General features: G+C 48.3%; 1 protein-coding gene across 1 annotated transcript in view; it reads right to left on the reverse strand.

Moving 5' to 3' along the window:
- The window catches only part of CUNH10orf71 (chromosome unknown C10orf71 homolog), a 50,021-nt gene extending 38,855 nt beyond the window's left edge, over positions 1-11,166 (reverse strand). Inside the window, exon 1 of the mRNA XM_029469342.2 lies at positions 11,062-11,166. The gene's annotated coding sequence lies outside the window, so the exon portion shown is untranslated. The remainder of the gene's footprint in view (positions 1-11,061) is intronic.
- Between the last annotated feature and the right edge of the window lie 5,813 nt (positions 11,167-16,979).

The raw sequence follows: 16,979 nt of genomic DNA on the forward strand, positions 1-16,979 counted from the left end.
GGGATTTCTTGTGGAAATAGGACTTGTCTTGCTCTGTGCTGTTGAGAGGTACCAGGTGAGTCAGGGTGAACTTCAGGGTCCTGGGTGTGAGCCCTCCTTTGGTGCAGGGCTTGGCTTCTTAGCTTAGCACTGTGCATATTAATGGTATGTGGAGCATTTATGCCCTGCAGATGTGTCATCCATCCCTTGTGTTTCTGGGTAATGTGTATGGATTGATGCTCATCCTTAGATAGAGGAGCTATGAACCCTGAGTATATGGCTTTGGTTTCTGTTGTGTGGGTTACTGTGAATAAGCCTTGCTTTGGGCAGTTTATGCTGTGCTGGCAGTAGGTTCCATGAGGAGGCCCACCTAGGCCTGCTTCTTTCTTAGTTTCCTGGATGTCATCATAAACATTCCAGAGAAGTCTTGCTTCCAGCCTCAGGAGGTCTTCATTAAAAGGTTGCAGGGCTCTTTTCCATCAGGTAATCAGTGCTGTGGCTCCTTAGCCACGCTCCTATGTGAAACATGGGAGACTTCTTTCCTCATGTGGTTATTGCCAGCAGAATGGGCTGTGTGCCTGTAGTGTTTCCCTGTGTAGCTGATGAGCACTCTCTCCCGGAGGCCCATCACCTCGAGGATTACCAGCTACCTCCCTTGGGATGTCCAGTTGCCCAAGTCTGGATAGAAGCCTAGTCATCTGCTCCAGTTTGTTTTTAAGCACTGGGTCTGATGTTTAAAAGATACTACCTGTGTGAAGAAGGCACGTTTGGGTGGCTTCCCTTCGATGGCTGTCTGCCTGCTTCCCTGTATCACAAGAATGATCCCTGTCAGCCAAGGGCACACAGAGCACACTCAAGCATCTCTCTACAGCAGCTTGGAGCTGGCTGGAAATGTGGTTCTTAGACTCAGTGTGTTAGAGATCCCACTGCTTCAACAAGCCCTGCAGGGGACTGATCGTCTGGTAGTCACTGGGCTGAACCAAATGTTTTCATACGTTATCTCCTTCCATGCTCATGAAGCATAGAAGGGGAAACTGAGGTCACAACACTGTGACATGCCAAAGCTAGAGGGCAAATAGGGACAGATCTGGAAGTGCATGAAGAGCACTCCCAAGACCTCCTTTCCAATGAATACAACACTGTGTGTGCAAAGGCTTCGGGTGAGGATGTTCATTAGTCTTGACCCCGGCTCTGACTTTGCTGCAAGGCATGTGGAGAGCTAGAAAGGAGAGCAATGGAGTGTTCTCCATGCAGAACACATAGACAAGCTCCACCTAAAGGCACCCTCCTCCAAGAAAAACTCCACCTGCTGGGGTTCTGGGTTTGTGATGACAGCACAGAGGAAGAAGGATTGCATAAGAAGATAAGTCAGATATAGAACTGATGTCACCAGTGCCAAGGGCAGCAGTGAGAATGATGTCCATGAGGAAATGGACTGCCAGTGACCATAGTTTTATTTGGAGCAAATTAAAGCCACAGAGGCCAGGGCACACCCTAGGGAAACATTTTAATGGCTGTTGCTGTAGAAATGTTGGGTCAGTCCAGGGTAGGTAGGAGACCTTTTGAATAGAGCAAGGAACTGGCCTCAGACAGACAGACAGACACAGAGTGGGGATTTTAGGGACTATCAGGTACCTCTTCCATACCCCTTCTAACCCCCGTGACTGTAACACTGACCAGCGCTCCCTGAGAGGCAGTTAGAGAAGAGAAAAGCCTGTGTCTGGCTTCCGGCTTAGACTCTTCCTAGCCTGTGGGTATGGTGAAGCCCTTTCTCCACCCTTGGTCTTGGCTCATGTGTACAGTCAGCATCGTGATGTCAGCCCTGCTCCTTTGCACAGACTAAGACAGTCTGTGTGAAGTGCGTATTTTCCCTACCAATATGCAGGTGATCCAGAGGAAAGCAGCCTGTGGTAGAGAGAGGTGTACGACCTGAAATAAGGGGGTTTGGTTTGTTTGTTTGTCTATTTGCGTGTAGGTGGGTGGTTTTAGCAATAGGAAATGGAGTCTTTTTGCCTCAAGTGAATCTGCCACCATCATTTAGGCTGCCTAAAACAGCAGCCTGTGATTTGTTTGTGTTTTCTTTTGAGGTCGAGAGTGGCTCATCTCAAGCTTCCTACACAGCCAAAAATGATGCTGAACTCTTGATCCTCCTGCCCCACAGACCAAGTGTTGTGATTGCATGTGCCACCACACCGAGCTCTCTACAATCTATTTTAAACCCCAACTCAGAGCTGGTCACCCTTTTCCCCCAATGCATTTCCTGTCAGTTCTGACCCAGGCTTCATGATTCTCCTTTTAAGGTTTGAAGAGTGACCCCATTCCTGGATACTGCCCATATGCATCCATAGTGCTGAGGTGACTGGGAATGTGTGTGTGTGTGTGTGTGTGTGTGTGTGTGTGTGTGACAGGTTTGTGGGATACAAACATTGCATTATCACACCAAAAAAAAAAAGAAGGAAATTTTGGTTTTGTGGAGAAACTAATCCACTAAGAATCTTACCTTGAATTCGTTGTGGATTTTATTACAAATGTTATGAAGTATAAAGTGAACCCTTGAAGATATGTTCTGTTTTGGAAGTGTTTGGCATTGGGGCGTCTTATCTATTCAGGTCATAGGAGAGCACTGTAGAGTGGTCTAGACAGACCACCCCATACTCCTTCTTCGGTTTGCATAAGGGCGGCTCCAATCCTGGTATTTCCCCCCAGCAGCACAGCTGGGAGGGGCAGGTCCTTCTGTGTATGACCTTAGCTACCAAAGCAGGAGGCATTCTTCCTATGGGATAAAGAAAGCCTTGAAATGGTCTCTTCTCCATGGTGGTATATGGACAGACAAACGAACTTACACACTTTAATGGGTGAATGTTACTACAGCTGGAGAAACTAAAAGGCATCCTTGAAGGGTCAAGAGCCTGCCTGGCTTCTTACTCTGGGCTAAGGATCCGTTGCTGCCCATCCTTTTTTCCCCTTCTCTCTCTCTTTGTTCATCCTTTCATCTTTGGTAAAATGTACTTTTCTCATTATAGACAATTTTCAGGGAGGGGAAAGAAGGTGAGGAACCCCTCTCTGGGATGTAGAAGATGGAAGATTGTGCTTGTGTGGGGTAGGTGTATATAGGGGCAGCTGTAAACTTTCTGCTCGGTTTTCCTACAAGCATAAAACTACCCCTAAACTATGATCTTAGAAAAAGATAAATAAAAATCCTTTGCATGTGTGCGCCTGGGTGCATATGTATGTGTGTGTGCACGTGGGCACATTTGTGTGTGTGTGTGTGTGTGTAGGCCAGAGGTCAGCACCTATCTTCCTCAGTCATTCTATATCTTTTTTGTTTTTACTGAACCTAGAGCTCACCGACCAGCTAAGCTAGCTGGATCCATCCATCTCTGCCTCCCCAGAACAGGGACTACAGATGCACCTCCATACAGCTTTTATGTGCATGTTGGGGAGTTGATCTCAGGTCTTCAAGCTTGACAGCAAGCACTTTATCAACTAAGCTATCTTCACAACCTGATAAATAAAGTCTCTACCCATGGGTTCATGGGCCACTTGAATGTCAACTGTCTTGTCCAGGTGACCATGGACTCAATTGTCTGAAACTGTCGGCCAGAAAAAAAAGCCCTTTCTTCTTAAAGATACTTTTCTTGGTTATGTCGTCACACAGAGGAACGCTAAGTAAAGCAGTAAGGGTCAGAGCCCCAATGCCAACATTATTTATCTCAGGGCAGCTCTATGTGTCTTTCTCTGGTCTAGCCCAGGGTACCCACATTCAGGTGAGAAGAAACCACTGGGCTCTTTCCGGGATGAGTGTCCAGGGTGAGCAGGCCATGACTCCTTGTTTTGGGGATGAGTGCCTGAGATGCAGGCTGGACTACAAGCCTCTTTTTAATCAGGTGCCAACAGTGCTTTCAGCAGCCTCCTGCAGGGTGCTGACAGGGGCAGTCTCAGGTCAATTTCAGGCACTTCAAAGGGCGCAGAGGTAAAATTGCTTCTGGGAAATGAGGTCCCTACCTCAGCCCTGATTTTCTTGGGCCACCTCCAGAGGTGGGAGATATTAGCACGTCTGGAGCTCACGTATTGCTGAGGCCTTTGGTGAAATCTCTGCAAAAACATTTTGTGTCTCTTTGTCTGTGAGATGGGGATGGACCCAGAACCATCCACTCAAACAGATCTTCCAAAGAACACAGTCAAGGCCAGCTCACCTGGGACCCCACCTGCCATCTCCCAGGTGCCGAAGGAAACTGATTTGGTGAACCAGAGCCAGCACATTGGTCAACCTCCTTATGAAATTTTCCTATCTTACAAACAGAGCCGGCTGCTTTTAGCTTCCACTCCTAACAAGGTCACCATACGCGGTGACTTCAGTCAGGCCTCCTGGAGAGTCATAAGGTCTCTCTAACGCTGCAAACAAAATTGTGTTTGGAAAGCCGACACTTGCAGGAGTAGCTAATTGAGGCTCCATGGCTGGGGCCCTGTGAGTGTACGAGGGCCTCTCCCCTACTCCTCTCTGCCCCCTTGCTGTGCTTCTGCTCCTGGTAGATAGCATCTTAGGTCAAGCATGTGCTAAATATAGCTGTCCTCCCAGCTGGGCTGTCACCGGGGCTGTCAGCAGCACTGTCCCCAGGTTTTGGTCTTAATGTTATTGCCGCCTTTGGCTTAACAGCCCAGCCCAGCCATGGGGTAAGGATTTGTGTTTGGGAGTCATCTCTCTTCAGACCCCACAAAGGCAGGTGAGAAAAGAGAGAGAGTCCGAGATGAGGGAGTGGAACATTGGCTTGGAGATGGGTCACAATGTTGTGGCTGCCTTGAAGAGCTGAGCAATTATCTTTTGTGCCCCAACCAGTCTCAGGCAGCAGCCTGGCTAAGCAGAAGCTGCAAGACTTGTCAGAAGGCCTAAGGCTGCTGTCTATTCACATTCTTACTCCTACACACCAGCAAAGGACTATGGAAATCCACTGAACCTCTTTGGTCCCATGTGCAGGGAGGAATCATGGTGTTTTATGCTTCCCACCATGGTGAAGGAAGGGAAGCCAGGATGTCCTGCTGTCGGTGAAGAAGACAGCCTCCTGCAGCCAGAATTCACACACACTCGTCAGCACAAGGACCTGCTTAAGGCTCTCCCCATCAGCTGCTCGTGCAGATATCTAGCTGAATTAAGGCCATGTGTTCTAGGGTCTCTAGGTGCTGGAAGCTTAAGACTCTAAGAGAACGATGGCTCAAGGACACATAGCTAGTAAACATCAGGGACAGGACTTAAAGCTGCATTTGATTTGATGGCACCAAAGTGTCCCCTCTTCCTGTCTGCCTTCCATGCCCCTTCCTCCTCGCGTGACAGTCGAGTTATGCTTTCTGGTTATTGCTCTGAGCATTCTAAAGGAAGGTACCAGTAGAGAAACATAGCTGAGTCTGGGCAGGGCCCAGGAAGGAGGCTTGGTGGGGGCTCACTCTGATGGAGCAGGCTGTGCATTGCCCTATCCAAAGCTTGATAGTGTTCTACATTAGAGATGCCCCTAAATGGATGCAGTGCGGAGCCTGTGTAGCTGAGTGCAGTGGTCTTCCTAGGGCCGTTCTGGTTCTTAGAGATGAAGCCTGGGCTGGTATCCAGTACTTCCCCTCCTGATTTCCACTTGTTCACTGGCTTGGTGCAGGGGTTGCTACAGGGTTAGCTAAATGGGGCCATTTTGTTAGCATGTTTTCCTGCTGTTCACTAGTGCATAGGGTGTAGGTATAGACTGCAGGGATCTGATCAGCCATTGTTTCTAAAGAGTAGTAGTTGTTTTCCAACTACCACAGGCAGCCAAGGCAACAGTCAGAGTCCTTGATTTCATGGATCTTATTTGAGGGATCGGAAATCGTTTTGAGAGGAGAGTCGAGGGCAGATAGGATTAGGTCTCCTGGAGTCTTGAAGGCCAAGGTGGTTATTCGGTTTCCAGGAAGCAGATAGTGGACTCAAACAAGGGTCTATACAACCTACTGTGCATTAACATAGACACAGGCACGCGCGCACGCGCGCGCACACACACACATGCACACATACACGGAAACTCTAGTCAGCGAATAAAAAGCTTTAAAGCTATTGAGAAGCTAGGTGAGAAAGAGGAAGGGACTGAAGGGCACTGGGGGTAGAACTGTTCTCAGTGAGAGTGTGCTTGCTGAAGGCTTGAATGTGAGAGACAAGGAGGTGCAGGCACACATGAGCCTTATAGTACTGGATACTCACTTAACCGTGCAATGTGGGAGGTCATTCAAGTGCTGGGTAATTCAGCAAGCCACTGTGTGAGGTGTGGGACAAGTCCACAGCTAACACATAGTGGTTGTGTCTATATGTCAGGTGTGGGTCTAAGTCTATGGGAGAATTTGAATGGCCACAGCATCCCTAGGAGGGGGGTGTACTATTGCTAGCTATATAATTTGCTTAAGGTCATGTCCCCTTCAAAAGCTTAGTCTCAGCTGTATCTATTCTCCTCTTCTTGGGCCACCAACTCTGCTCACCAGCAGGAACCTTGTTCCTGCCTTTTGCTAAGATTTTAGTGTGTGTGTGTGTGTGTGTGTGTGTGTGTGTGTGTGAAGTTTCAAATCCCTATGAGTCTTCAGAAAGCTAAATCAACCACTCAAATAACTTGACCCTTGTATAGGATGAGATGGGATTGTTACTTTGTTTGGGGCTGAGTTGAAGCGCTTGACCTTGGAGGTCCCAGAGGCATCTGTGAGCTCATTCAGATGGTTTGGCAGAAGAGAAAGGCTGTCACTCCAAGTGATCCCGTGGATATGTCCAGAGGTGCCCATGCAGTGGATGTTCCCACTGCTAAGGGGTGGGGGCAGGGGCAACATGAGGTCAGTTGATATTGGCTCTGACCACATTAGTCAGTGTTATAAACAAGCAGGAGAAGAAAGGTGAATTTCATATCAGAGTAAGGGGATGGTATAAGCGCAGTCTTAGTGGAGAAAGAGAGAGAGAACGGTGCCTTGGGTCTGAGGACAACCAGGTCCATCAGGTGCTGTCACCACTGCCTTCCAGAATAATAACCGTGGGCTCCAGATGACCTCAGCATCAATGGCAGGGCGAGAGGGAACTCAGCACCTCTTGCTGTTACCCTGTTCTGCTCCGGCACAGCCATCCATTGCGTTAATTAAGTGCTTCAGTAGCGTATGAAGGCTGGGTTTTGTGCTTGAATATATTGCCACATTAATAACTTCAGAACATTTTAGGTAGTGTCAGAATAGTAAATTAGGACACAATGGGCCATATATTCAGTGCAGAGAGCTGAAGTGCCATTTTATTACACATGTCATGGAATTAAAGGCTTAATTTTCTTTTAAAAAATGGCGATGCATCATTTCCTGCAGCCAGGTAAAAACAGTCAGCAGAAATGATTTATCCTTCATTCCATTTAAAAATAGGAAACCAGATTCCAGGATCCTGCTCCTTGATATTTATCTCTGCCTGGAGGGCACTTGAGACATTTACCCACCATCTGACTTGAAGGACACAGCCAGGCGCTAGGTGTGGTCAGGAGAGGAGGGTGGCGGTGGCATCCACAGAGAAGGCTGTCTGCTGGTTGGAGGACATGGCCTCCTCCTCTGGGCTCCAGGGCAGACAGGCTGTGCTGCGTGTCCTGGCCTGTCCTCAGATGAGCTGCCTCGTGGGGCCCTCTGATTTCACCTGACACGGGAGAGCAGCCAGACCTCCCATAACGGGTACTGGAGGATGGAGATCTCAGATAGGAGGAAATGGGGCTTCTTTGGTTTCTACAGTTGTGACAGCCACAGGAAGATGTTGTATTTTAAGGACAGCTCTTTTTCCCATCCTCCCCACAATAAAAGTGATATACTCATTGAGAAGAACTTGGAAACAGAAAAAAAACCAGGACGGTGATAAATGTTTGGTTCTCTACTGTTGATGATGTATGAGGATGTTGATGAGGCTCCGGTGGCTGCTGTAACAGTCGCCAAAGCTAGGGGGCTGAAAGCAACAAGGGTTTATTCCCACACAGAGTTGGAGGCCAGAAGTCTGAAACCAAGCTGTCAGCAGGGCCGTGCTCCCCATGAAGGCTCTGAGGCAGGAAGCATCGAGATTCATACCACTTGGATGTCTATCTGCATGCAGTTTCTATCTGGAATTTTCCTCCTTTGTGTGTCTTTCATAAGGTCATTATCATTGTATTACTGTCTACTACACCCACATCCCCGACAATTAAGTTGCTCTTTTCAAGTGTCCTGATGCAAGAACACCTGGGCATAGCCTTTCCCACATAAGTGCCCACCCAGGATCCAGGTGAAAAATTGGGGTTTATCTTTTAAACCATAGTTTGGCCCACATCAACCAGAAAAGTGAGCCTTTTGATCAAGTTCAAAAGGATGTAGGTGATGAAGCCCAACCCAACTGGCCTCTAGGTATCTTATTTGTCCAAAAAGCTTACATGCTAATGTGCATCATTGGTTCATGACTGGCTTTGATGCACCATTGGAGGGCACTGGCTCCTTCCTGCCTTTTCTTTCAAGTCCGGTCACCATTGGAGGCTGGTCCTGAAGTTTTCACACTCTTCCATCAGAATCAGTTCTAATGGGATGCTCTGATTCCTGCTGTCCCTGTCTATCATCCACCCTCGGGGATGTCATGTACCCAGACCACCACCTCCCCTAGTCTTGTCCTTCCTGCTTCAGGCTTCTCTTTACTAGAGAAGATTCCTGAGCTCCTAGGGAGGGCTACCTGCCTCCTTATCCACCATGGTCCATAGAATGCTACCCTCATAGTTCCTACAGTACATGGTCTCCCACTGTGACCAGAGCTTCTGAGAGGTACAGCGTTTCGAGAGATGGTGGTGGCTCTGTGTATCCTGAGAGCTCCATGTCTTACAGGGACTGTGCTCTGCCCACTGCTCTGCAGGTCTGAAGAGCTCAGGATAGTGCTGCCTTTCCGGAAGGTGCACGTGGAAAGTTGTGGCTGGCTCTGGCAGCCACAGTTCTGACTGTAGAACTGAGGATTCCCCTGACAGTTCCCAGTTATTGCCAGCTCACTGTGGTTCATGGCTTTGTGTGTTTGCATCACAGTCCAGGTTCCGATCCTGCAATGTTGGTGTCAGCGTCAGGAATACAGAGGCCAGGTGGGTGACAGTGAGACTTGACTCCAAGCTTTGTCTCCTTGGCATCGCATTGCAAGACCCTTACTCAATGCCTGATGAGCAAGTGTGATGGTGGCAGACAGGCAGGGGCATTTACCTTGAACAGCATTGGCTGTGAGGAAGAGAGACTTGCAGACATGGAGTTTCAGTTTGTCAGAGTCGGTGATAGGCTGGAGCAAGTCCTAAGAATTTGCCTTTCTGTGGGGTCTTCTCACTGTTAGTCCAGAGAGTGGGATGCATAGGCAGGGCTCAGACTGGATAGACTGGGTAGTCTTCCTTTCTGCCCAGTCCCATGTCTATTCCAAGGCCTCCTTAGTGACAAGATTCTGTGAGCCTCCGTGGGATGTCTTATCCCAGGATGAGTAGCACCCAGGCAACATTTCAAGGTTAACTTGAGCGGCACACCCCTCACTACGTCTTCCTTACCTTGCACAGATCCTAGACACACACTTGGGTGCTGGGTGCAACAGTTGAAGATGGAGTCACCCACACAGGCTTCCTTTCTCAGCCTCTCCTAGTGTGCATAGGTTATCCCAATCCCACTCAGTCTCTCCCAATATGCAAAGGTTACCCTATTCAGTCCCACACACTGCATGTGGGGTATCACACTGAACCCCTCCCATAGCCTTGGTAGAATGGGGGAGTTGGGTGTAGAGGAGCATATGGATACACTGTGTGTGTGTGTGTGTGTGTGTGTGTGTGTGTGTGAGAGAGAGAGAGAGAGAGAGAGAGAGAGAGAGAGAGAGAGAGAGAGAGAGAGAGAGAGAGAGAGGGAGGGAGGGAGGGAGGGAGGGAGGGAGAGAGAAATACTCTTCAGTCAGTCCAGCAGTATAGAGCATCCAAGCTTGCACATCTGGATGGCAGAGGCTCTCTCTTCTGCTTTCATATCTGATTGCTGTGCAGGTGTGCCCTGTGTGTTAGTGTGCATGAGTCCCTATGGAGGTGTGCTCTGTGTGTTAGTGTGTATGTGTGTGTGCACTGCATTAATGTGTGAGAGGGTCTGCCTTGACATGTGAGTCTGTGCACGTGTCTATGCTTGTTTGTGTGTACCCTGGGAAGGGACCTGTTGCTGGCTCAGTATTGAATGGGTGTGTGATGACATGATAGTTCTTGGTCCTGTTTATGAAAATGCAAGTGGCTAGAAGCAGCACCCTGTATCTCCCTGTGACAGTCCTTTCTATAGGTGACCTCTGCCTTATACACACTTGGTGTCTACTTCAGCAGGAGCTTCTACAGGGGACCTTGTGGTTACTGGTAGATGAAAGTGCGATTTTTTTTTCACATCCAGAATTCAGGTCTTTTGACTGTGACCAGCTCTGGTGGGTCCAGAGTCATGAGGGGGAGGCTGAGTTGCCCCTACTAAGCTCTTCCACCTACCGAGTCACGCCAGGCATTGCTAAGGACTCAGTGGGGTGGATCTCGCCAGCCCACTTTCTCAGCAAGAAAGATTAAACAGAAAACATATTGTCCAAAGATATCCTCTATTAGAGCTTTGCTTACACTTCCAGTCCCCTCTAATGCCCCCATGAGCTCAGTGAAGCAGGCCTGTTAGCCCCACGGTGCAGACTAGACTCAGAGAGATTAGTGATTTGCTGTGGGAAACACAGCCAAGAAGTGGATCGAGTAAGAACTGGGGATTCATTGACTAAGCCCACCATTCTTGGATCTGAGGAGGTAAGTCTGTACCAAAATTCTTCTGCTATAGAGAGAAGTGCTTCCAGGATAGAAGATTCTGGTTGAAAGCCAATCCAGACGCTGAGCTGACCAGAAGCTGCTGGTGTTGTGGAGGAAAGCTGCAGCTGGCTCTCAGTAACCCTGGAGCCTCAGAGCAGAGCATCTTCCCACCCATACCTGCTCAGTGCTAGGCAGAGCCACCTGGTACCAGGTCCTTTGTGCAGTGACCCCAGACTGAACATCACTCCTCTCATTAAATCCCTCCACCCTAAGGTCACAGTGGTTCACTTACCCTGATGGTGATCCCCTGAAAATGGCAGAAGAAGGGCAGGCACAAGGGTCCACAGACGGGGCCCAGAGGGGCACCCTCCAGGGCACTCTTGCTTGCTTCCCTGGAGAAGCAATGAGACAGCAGGAAAGAATCTGCTCACGCCCAGTCCAGTGGAGCCTGCCTTTCACCCAACACCAGATATGACTTGGAAGCTGGCTGGGCATTCTTGTTCAGAAAGGGACCATGGCCCAGCACTCGGAGAGGTACAGAGTACCCTGACTCCGCCCCTGCCTTCCTCTTGGTGTTGGCTCTTCCCTGCATTAGTCCCCCTGTCTCCTGGGACCAGGCCTCTGACCTTGGTGAAGCCCTCTCTTGACCCTGTGCCCTCCCTCTGGCTCTATTTGTTTATAAATAGACCCATTTCTCATCTTCCCCTGCCCTGGGCTCCACACCCTGGCAGATGTAACCTCAGGATTCCCTTCCCCGCCAAGAACAGACAGAGCAGGACCCAGCCAGCCCTGTAGGTCCTCCTGCAAATAGCAGCTCACTCGGTCAGATGCTGCCAGCCACGTGTGATAACCATGCAGTGGCTGCCGTAAATGACCACACGCAGTCAGCTCAGAGGTTGTATTTCCTTACATTATGGAGAGTGGTACCTGGAAATCAAGCAGGGTCACATGACTCCATGCAAGGACTCCTCTTCACCTCTCCCAGAGCTGGTGGTCCCACTGCCCCCTCAGTCTCCAACTCTCTGGAAAGGCGCCACTTCTTCTCTGTCTCCCTCAGATGCCCCCACACTCCTGCTTATGAAAGCACACATGCCACTGGGGTTAGGGCCGGTCTCAGTAATGCAATCGCACCTGCAGGGACTCTTTCTCCAAATAAGGTCACAGTCTCTGAGTCTGGGCCCGGGGCTGTGGACACTTTGTTTTTTTGTTTGTTTGTTTGTTTTTGAGGAGGTGGGGTTCAATTCACAGCAGTGGGTCAGAAATGAAATTTATTGCGATGATCACTGACAGGTAAGTCAAACCAGGATGGTTGAAAAAGCCAGCCCAAGACATAGATCCATCCTGAGAGTGCAGGGTGCCTCTGTTGTCTCCTCTGTCCTGGTGTCTGGGGTGCCTCAGCCTGCCTAGGCAGTGCTGATTCTGAAGACAGCTCTTTAATGGTGACTAACACCATCTAATCCCAGGGCTAGGGAGGAGGCTGGGTGTCATCTTGGGCTGGACAGTGGTGGAGCTCCTGGGTCAGCTGCCCAGCTATCGGCTGGATTACTGAATGGTCAATAGATCCGGTTGAGCTAAGACAGCTGGAGTCAGCAGGCCACGCACGTGGAGACGCCTGCTGGTTACTCTGGCTCTCCTGATGATGTGGTATGATTTGTAGCTTGGCACTCTGCCACCGTGATGCTTACAGAGTTGATCAGCTGTCACTGTGCCCTGTTCTTTGCTGAGTGCAGGTGACCTGGGTGTCCTCTTATGGTGCTTGCAGACTCTTCCCCATCACTGTTGCTGTGGACACTTGGAAAGGCTCAGTTTCCTTCCCAGTTAAAGGAGGAGGAGCAGACCCACCCAACAGTAGTGTTTGGGGTCCCAGGCTGGATCCCCTAGAGCAGTGTGGCATGCAGTATATGCATGCAGGAGGCACTTAGGAAGTGATTGCTCAGGTGGGGACAGTGTCCTCTACTCATCACGTTGGCTGGCACCCTCTTACTTATGCCTTCATTTTCTCCTCCTCCTTTAAGTGGTATGTGTTGGCTTTTCCCCACTGGTGGCCGTACCTAGTCCCTGTAGCAGCTGGAAACCCTGGGTCTGCCACCTCCCTGGCCTGAATGTGATTTTACACTCCTGTTGGGCCCTTTGATTTAGCCCTGCCCCAGGAGCCTGGGCCTCCCTGATCATCTTTCAAGTCATGTACCCCAGACCATAGGCTTCAGGTGCTCTCTCCTTTGCCCTGCCCCTCCCTCTTCTTCCCTTCCCATCCCCCTCCATCTCCTGTCTTCCTCTGTCTGATGCAGACTGTGGATTTTTGCCTTCTCTGATGTACATTGTACTCATTTGTAAGACTTGACTGGTTTCCCAGAATCACATTGCTGAGGGTCTGGATGGCCTGATACTACTCTAGGTTCTGAGATCTTTCCTCCCCACTAAACAGAGCTCCAGCCTGCTCTCCTACTGGATAACAAAGGTCATGACAGAGGGCATATGTATTTAGGTTGTGCTTCCTGTGTGACCTTGGGTAAACTGACTTGATACCTCTCTGGGTCTTCTTTTTCCTGTGTTTTGTACTTCCTACTTATTTAGGTGGCTGTGCATTAATCCATGCAAAAGAGTTCTAAGGTGGTACAATGGTGTTAATCTGTCATGGAGTTTGTAGGTTCCAGAATAAACAGTTGCAATACTATTTGATGAGGAAAATATGGGGTGCATGGAAACGGCAGTGGGATCACTTTATTGTCTAGGGGTCCTGGGTATGATGCCCATTTCCTCAGAGGCCATGAGTTGCATGAGGATGAGGATGTGTCAGTCATGGATATCTTTCAAGGTCTAGCACCATGTGGGTTCCTGGAACTCTGCAAAGGCCTGCAGAATGAAGGAATGGAAGGATAGATGCATGGGCAGATGGATAAATGGATGAGGAGCACTGAAAATGACTGCTGAATGAAGGAATGGGTAAATGAATCATAGAAAGAATGGATGGTCAGATGGATGGATGAATGTGTGTATGTATGTATGTATGTATGTATGTATGTATGTATGTATGTATTGGGTGGATGGATAGATGGATGGGAAGACGGGTGGATGGATAGATGGATGGGTGGATGGATAGATGGATGGGGAGACGGGTGGATAGGTGGATGGGTGGTGGATGGGTGGATGGATGGAGGGGTAGATGTGTGGATGGGGAACTCTGCAAGAGCCCGGTGAATGAAGGGATATGTAAGTGAACAGATGGATAAGTGGGTGAATAGATGGTGATCAAACCTGAGAATGGGCAGATGGAAGACTAGACAGGTGAATGGGTGGATGGAAGGCTGGATGGACTAGTGGCCATTGGGCTTTATTCAGGCTCTTGGTGTTACTCATGAAATGTGGTAGAACGTTCCTGCTCTGTTTCATGCCCCTGGGTGGTTTTGGTTTATTTATTGATTTATTGTCTTTTTTTAAAAGTTTGTTAGCACTTATGTTTTTCTACATGATGTTTTACCTTACTCAACATGGTATATGATGTTTCTAGAGTTTCTAATGAATTTTTTTTTAATTAAAGAAACTAATATGAATTTCCAGTCTGTTGGACCAGGAAGGCCATGGCCTTACTAAGTCTCCTGTTCTTGTGAGCGATGCCTCTGCCTCTAGAGTGATTACCAGTAGCTTAAACTACCTTCAGGGTAGTTCAAACTCTCACTTACAAAGCCAGCTATCACAGCAGAGACTTGTCTTACTCTCAAAGCAAAAATCTCACTCCTCATGTGGACTACAGGGTCCCTGGATGTCAGGTGCCAACCCGCCCAATGCCAGTCATTTGAGACAAGTGGCACTCCAGGGTGGGCCAGCTTGTTCAGAGACCTTGGATAGAAAGCTAGTCATACCCTGCCTTCCAGAGCGGTGTTTGAGTAAGTTTCTTGATTCTGTTATTTCACCTGCCTTGCACCTGAGGGTTTGACCTTGACTTGGATCCTGGAAGATCACTTGCCATCCAGATTTGATGGCTCTGATCACCCACTTTGATTTTATATTCACCGTGGTCAGACTCAGAGCCTAGACCCCACCTTCCCACCATACCTGCTCCATCATTATCTCCTCATGTAGGTACCAGTAGCTCCAAGGAGACCAATTCTACCACAAGGCAGCAGGGAACATGACAGCCTTCTTAGCACTTGTTAAGACTTTCGAGTTATCTCATCTTGGGTACCTTCATCAAAGCTTAAGTTAAAGGCTTGAGACAGATAGTGCATTTGGGACAAAGTCCAGGGAGGTCGTGTTTAAGATGAGAAGTGCGCTGAGATACAGTGAAAGTCGGTTCAAGGTTGCAGTTGGGGGTTTTCTGTAGCTAATATGTAGGAATACTATGCTATCTGGCACAAATATCCTAGTAGCTTCTTGAACTCGCATAAAGCCCCCTGGGGGTTGCTTAGATAGAGTTCATTCATCACTTGAATCCCATCCATCCATAGATCAAGGCTGACCCTAGATATAAATAAATAGCCATGTACTTTGGGACTTTGTGGTATGGGTGTTCGCTGGGGTCCCATAGTTGTGTCCAGGTGCCCTGGAACCAGAAGAAAGTCTCAGATAGGAAGTGAGAGGCACCTAGGGGGTGCCCAACAGGAGGACCCACAGTCCCTGAAACAAGAGGAACTTAAGTGTCACATACACACGAGTTGTCAGTGGCACTTAAAAAGGTGTTTTGGGACATGGACTTAGATGAATCCAAGAAATTGATGTGGCAGGTGTCAAGCTTGTACCCTCTTCAGCAGAGCTCTGCAGTGCCTCTCCACCTTCACTCCTCTTTGGGATTGGTCAGTTTCCATATTATCTACACTCTTCCCAAGCCTCTAACCAGGCTGCCTTGTCCAGGGTTCTCTGTGAAGATGTTTTTATACAAATATCCATGGAAGACAGTTTGTAAAGAAGTTTCAAGCAGCCATACCACTTCCTGTATGACCTCTGGCAGCATGCGAGGGACCTGATCCTCTCTGCCACGCATTGTCTTGGTCTTATAGATAGTGTTCAGTGTCTTCCTTGGCAGATGCCCCATGATTCTGAAATCATATATGACCTTGCTTGCAGCTGTATGGATGCACTTTTCTTGGTAAAAGAGCTGTGTTCACCTCTGTCCATCTTTGACTAAGTTACTTGCTTCCTTTCGAGTGTAGAAATCTCTTTAATTACTTTTAAGGTTTTTTTCTTACACATCTGGATGCTTTCTGTAGGCCCCTTTATTCTTTTAAGGCTCTGTATGGACAGGTTTTATTTTGATAGTTGCTTATGGCATCTTTTGTTTTCTACTTGGGGATCAAGTCAAACATCGTCTGTCTAGCTTTAGATGGGGGTGATTATTTAGCCCCGATCTAAGGATGCTCATGGCTTTGGTTCGTTATGTAAGTCTCTAATCAGCTTTGGCTTGTTTTTTCGAGATGTCAGGTAGGTCTCTCTTTCCTTGGACGTCGGTGGCTAAGAGCAATGACTACTCTTCCAGATCACCTAGATTCAATTCCCAGCACCCACGTGCAGACTCACGATTATAGATAACTCTAGTTCCAGAGAATCAAACACCCTCACAAGCCTCCGCAAGCACCAGGCATGCACCACATACATGCATGCATAGGCATCTATATGAGCAAAAAAGCCACACACAGAAAATAGATAAATAATAGTTTAATAATTTTATTATCAAATAATAATTGAATAAAGTAGGTCTGGTACATTACATGGTATTTTATTTACAAATATGTTATAACATTTTGTACATAGGTCCCTTAATCCTCTTACATTTTGTGGTCCATTTTGGGGAGCTTGCCAGGAGCTATAGGGTCATTTCCAGGATCTTCGAAGTGAGATAATCAGTTCTTATGGTGGTTTCTGGAGCCAGGCTGCCCCTTCTAGTGGGTCTCAGAAGTTACAGAGAAGGGCCATGTATACATGTATAAGGAATAGCCTTCTGGTCACAGTGAGTCCATGCTCCTCTGAGGATGAGGATGTAGAGACACTGGGCTGGAGACTTGTCTCTGTTGTAGCCCCTGCCCAGATAACTTGTCATGGAAGCTTCTTAATATGGAAGCCATGTCAATGGTCTCTGTGTCAATGGTCGTGATGCGAGCTGTGTCCTAAGCTGTGGGCAAAAACATTTTCGACTGCTAGGAGAGTGGGAGAAACTCTGTCATTGCTAGCATGGGCTCTGGAAAGGTTTGCTCTACACCCTAGTGTGAGATTCTGTGA

This window comes from Mus caroli, unplaced genomic scaffold (genome assembly GCF_978045245.1).
Source record: "Mus caroli unplaced genomic scaffold, Mus_caroli_1 scaffold_12, whole genome shotgun sequence".
In the NCBI taxonomy this organism is placed as follows: domain Eukaryota; kingdom Metazoa; phylum Chordata; class Mammalia; order Rodentia; family Muridae; genus Mus; species Mus caroli.